This window comes from Ostrea edulis, chromosome 4 (genome assembly GCF_947568905.1).
Source record: "Ostrea edulis chromosome 4, xbOstEdul1.1, whole genome shotgun sequence".
Taxonomy (NCBI): Eukaryota; Metazoa; Mollusca; class Bivalvia; order Ostreida; family Ostreidae; genus Ostrea; species Ostrea edulis.
Window position 1 is genome coordinate 79,036,447 of NC_079167.1, and position 5,510 is coordinate 79,041,956.

A 5,510-nucleotide genomic window follows, 5' to 3' on the forward strand; every position below is an offset into this window, starting at 1 on the left:
GTGTAAAACGGTCTAACAATTGACATGATACATGTCAGACATCATTTGACCCAATGACATGTTGTATTGACAAGCTAGAACGTTATAATGACCATAAACTTTGAGTTTGGATGTAGTTCTGTAAAAATGCCTCCAAAGTCCACTGTTTCGACACACTCTAAAAGATAACACGATATAACTCACTATTTCAATTTTTACGAATCATTAACCATGTTTGTCTGAGGAAGTGCAATGGCATATCATTTGTTTAAGATTACAAAATCACAACATATTGATACATACATACATGGGTATGATATATCACGGGAGACAACATACTCAGGCGTATGTCTATTGACGTACGAAGTTCAAACTGCTCTTCACTTTTGTCTAACCACGTACCAACTTCTGCATCCTCTTCACTTTCCTCCATATCAGCTCTCACTTTGCGCTCTGAGCTTGACACTACAGAATGAGTGCTGAAGGCGTCGTCTGAGGTGTAAAACGTTCGTATCCTATCTATGCCATCTACAAAACAAAATCAAATTTACCTGAAGTTTAATGGCATTTATTTTTCAGAATGCAGCAGGAGACATTTCCCCTTGGTGAAATCAGGTGCCTAGTAAGTAAAAGCATACTTTACTAACCGGTGCAGATCGGGGTTAATGTGTTCCGAGTAAAATAACAAGTAAAAACAGCATACTCATATTAAAGTAAAATTCTTCCAAGCGTCGTATATTTTAAGTAGAAATCAATTGTCAATACATAAACAAACATCGTATCACGTTGGGAAATCCTTCGCTTAATTATTACGTCGTCATACAAGTGACTTAGAACTACTTTTATCCGCTAGATTTTTAGTTGTTTATCACATCGGCACAAATGAAAGATGTACTCAAATCAGTTGCCGTTTGGACTTAACATGTCGACATTGATATGGTAAATTTAAAAAGTGATACAGATCGGTACAATATCCTCTCAAATATAGCAATTTCCATAATCTCAACTCAAATGTTGGGCATTTTCCATTTTCACACCAAAATTGTATCTAAACGAGGCAAAATATTCTACCTTCCGTATCGAAAACCTAAATATGCAACTCGTTACCTTTAAGAATATACCTTGCTCGAAATAAAATATTGTCATCTTTCACCTGTGCCGAGTCGATATGTACAAGGGTTTGTTTTCTTTATTCCAAATCACAATACACATCGGGGGCGATCTCAAGGTCATAAAGGAATATAAAGATTACTTTACAGTCTTTCGTGCATACTATATATAAAAATATGCATATTCATATCATGACTCCATATGGAGAGACCGGGAAACAAGCAGAGTGTTCCAGGGACATAGAATACGCAGCGATATATGTTTTACAGGCAGCTAAATATACACGTTGATAGCATTATAAAAAGTAAATGACAAGTGTTCTTTCTATATGTATTTCCGTGATCAAGAATTGGATATATCTTACAAAATCATTCATGAAAGTTACTGGGGTAATCATTTTATTCCTATTCTACAGAATTCACCGGCTCACAGACACATACTTGGCCTAGTATTCTGAAGTCGAAGTAAAAAAAAATGTATGCTAAAGTTCTTCATTGACAATATCTTCGTGGTCTTTGATGTTCATGTCGGAATTCGGAATTCCCATGAGCACAAATTATGCTCCTTTGTAAGCTGACCTGTGTTTATATTCAAAAGAACCAGAATCTATTCAGAAACTTGTACGTGAGAAGAACAGATCTCTTGCTATGGCCTTCAATTCGACATTAAGATATATCGGCAAACTAATAACTCAACTTTATGACACACGGGATGATCTCAGCTTCTCCATCAACTCCCCATATTTGTGTAGAAATATACCATTATCACCTGTACATGGAGTTCATATCTCTCAACTGATTCCACATGCAAGAGGTTGTTCCGCGTATTTTTGGGTTTTAAATCAAGCAAGCTACTGACAAACAGTGATGATACAATAATCTCGTTTAAAGTAAGCATTTCGCAAATTTTATGGTCGTTAAAATGATTTAGTTTGCAATACAAGCTATTATTAGTTCAAATGCTGTCTGACATGGTTCATACCAATTGTTACACCGTTCATGGTACAGCAATTTTGAATACGGATAACGATGTTTACTTGATCAAGAAATAGGGCTCAAGACGGTTGTGACCGGTCGACATGGGGTACTTACTCCCCCTGGATACCTGATCCCACCTTAGGTATATCCAGGGTCCGTGTTTGCCCAACTATCTATTTGTATTGCTTATAGGAGTTATGAGATTGATCAATGTTCATTATCTTCACTTTTCACCTATTTAAATCTATAATGAATGCCTTTATTTTCCTTTATCATTTACTAATATAGGCAAGTACCCTAGACTAGCAGTATTTCTAATCATTAAGTCTGAATTTAAATCAAAAAGTAAAAAGACTTTAATCTTGATGAACTTTGAACCCCTGACGATGGTAGACACTTACGTTTGACAAGGGTGGATGGCTTCATTTCCTGTTTAGTCAGTTCTTGCTTCCAGGGAAGAATTTCCTTCTCAATGCCAGCTGTTGGTTTAACCTAATGAGCAGAATAAGATGCAACTTAAGTAGACTACAAGATGATAAATCAGAGTGTTTCGAAGAAAATACATTGTGCTATTTGTAATAGCATCAAACAGTGTGACAGATAAACAGACATACAGGTGATAAACTTATGTGTTATCCAATGTAGCTTTGCTCTTTTGCTGGTAATACAAATGTTTACGCTTAATGTAGTAGAAGTTAAAAACTGAAATATTGTGGTGAAATAATCCAATTGTTGTTGTTTTAAAGGTATGTAATGTTCTGAACTGAAATTTGCATTCACCCTTTTCACTCAGGAGTAGTATACATGTGATAGAAAACAGCGCAAATGTCATGATATTAATTAATAGGTACCATATATACTCGCCAATAGGTCGGATTTTGGGGAGTTAAAAATTGGTCCAAAACTCTACATTTGATTTATAGGCGAGTCGTATAAAGATTAGCATTTTTTCTGGACAGTGCATTGTATTGTAGTTATTTAACAACTTCGTACTCCAAAGATTACCATGCTTAACAGTGACTGAAAATATGATATTAATCACGTATTCTAGGATTATATGCATAAAGTACAAGTATTTACATATTTTAATGATTTTATTCATCAGTGCATTTCACAAAATATTATTTGAAACAAGGGTGAAAGCACTAGAGCATTGATTTGAAATTGTCAACTTATTCTTGAAAAATAGTTATACCGACTTATAAGCGACTCAATGGCCAATTCCTCCAAAATAGCCTACGAAATAAACAACCGACTTACAGGCGAACCGACCTATAGACGAGTATATACGGTAATGAGAAAATAATGACACCGTTTATTACAGTCATGTCGACTATTGTCAGCAACAATCTGAAATTGCTGATGCAAACAGATAGTTGTCCTAATAACCCTTGTCTATACGTAAGGCGCTCGTAATGACTATGAACAATCCGTAAAGTGATTGTAACCCGACGTGAATGAAATCGTAAATATCACTTAGGCATTCGTAATAATCCCTAAATAACTCGTAAACTATCCGTAACATATCGTAAACTAACCGCAAAGATTCGTAAAAAAAAATCCTTTTTATGAGTGTTTTACGGATTCTTACGAGCAGTTTGCGTGTTCTTGCGACCAGTTTGCGATACATATGAATTATTACAAATTATTTACGGGTTATTTACGGAAAATGAAATCAGTGGACAATCGTAATTCTTTATTATTATTTTTTGACGTGTCAAAAAAATTGCCCCTACTTTCACGGATCATTACGTTACTTAAAATACAATTTTAAAGACAAATCCTTATTTTGGATATATCTTGCACATGAAAATATAAAGATGTTCATGCAGATATTTCATTATTTGGTGTTGGGTCTTTTCTTTTCCATTACAGATCTTGAAATTCTACATGCATATGTGAATACATTTTGGAGACAAGCTTTACAGTTTTCTATAGTAATATCATAGTAATATCATGACATGACAACATTCATAATATTAAAATCACATTACCATGAAAACAGTCACTTAACCTGATAATATGATTGGTGTAGTATATCAGTTGTCATATATGATCTAATTTTCAGTGTTGTACCTGGTAAGGATGGGTGGTTTGACTCTATTTGCCAATGAAAATGGAATAATTGGTGCCTTTTTTTAAAAACAGGGACTCTATTTTTCAATAAATCATCGGATACAAGGAGTCTCTTCTCAAGAGCAGTGCTTGTGAGTTTGATGAAGGGGGACAGCTCATCTGAAAATGAACAAAATCAAATATTTTGTTATGCAGTGTTTCAAAATGTGTGTTCTGTGAACAGCGCTTCAAAATGTGTGTTCCGTGAACAGCGCTTGAAAATGTGTGTTCCATGAACAGCGCTTCAAAATGTCTTTTCTGTGAACAGCGCTTCAAATTGTGTGGTGTTTGAAAAGCGCGTCAAAATGTGTTTTCTGTGAACAGCGCTTCAAAATGTGTGTTTTTAAACAGCGTTTCAAAATGTGTGTTCCGTGAACAGCGTTTCATAATGTGTGTTCTGTGAACAGAGTTTCAAAATGTGATTTCTGTAAAACTTCCTAACAAGTACTCCACAGACTTTGGGTATTCAACGCACTGACATTTTTAAATAAGACAATATAATACGATAAAAATGATATATTGTCTTGCATACGTAAACGTTTGAAATAGAGATATCATCATGTTTAACACAATGGATAATTTAATTTCTAAAAATCTTCTTGGTTACTTGAACTTTTCTTTTCAAAATATTTTCCCTTTCTTTATAGTGAATATTTGTTTAAATCCGCTTTTCTTTTATCATATTAAATGAAATTCCTCTTCAAATAGAACACATTAACAGTAGACCCACATGCCTTGCAGTAAAGTATGTAAGTTAAAAACACGACTAGCTCCAAGGGCTACATAAGCTATGATAATTTTCATGTTAGGCATATCTAACCTAAATGTCCTAATATAGTTAGCACCAGTGTGAAACAAATTGTAGCTGTTTTAAAAACAAAACAAAAGCCCCTGAAAGTGCTAAAAACTTATGACAGATTAAACGAGAGGGCCGTGACCCACATTGCTCTACTGAGTCACCTTTTATGATTATTAAAAAAAAATTTTTAAATTTAATCCAATTGAAAGGGGCATTGACCTACATCTGAACTAACTTGAATATTCTCAACTCTAGATACCTGACGATATGTAGCTCTCTTTGAAAATATTTGGACCAACCCATGAGAGAGCGATATATCCATCCCTTTTAAAAACTTTCGATTAACGGTGCAGAAAAATGCGCACAGCTGAGGCCTTATGTGAACAAACGACTCCATTTGAAGTTGGAGGTTTACGGCTCGCATGGGGTTATAATAAATGTTTGAAGGTGTTTAGAATCAAGTGTAGCGTGAAAATATGTTAGAATTGTTTTTTTTTTGAGACGGCGATGCAGGGACACAAAGATGCAAG

The 5,510-nt window shown here is 34.7% G+C and overlaps 1 long non-coding RNA gene across 1 annotated transcript; it reads right to left on the reverse strand.

Annotated features, from left to right (window-relative positions):
* Window positions 1-206: 206 nt before the first annotated feature.
* On the reverse strand, window positions 207-5,071 carry LOC130054366 (uncharacterized). Its single transcript, XR_008802676.1, has 3 exons — window positions 4,143-5,071; window positions 2,468-2,558; window positions 207-507 (listed from the first exon to the last, which is right to left on the reverse strand). It is a non-coding gene; the product is annotated as an uncharacterized LOC130054366 (long non-coding RNA).
* Between the last annotated feature and the right edge of the window lie 439 nt (window positions 5,072-5,510).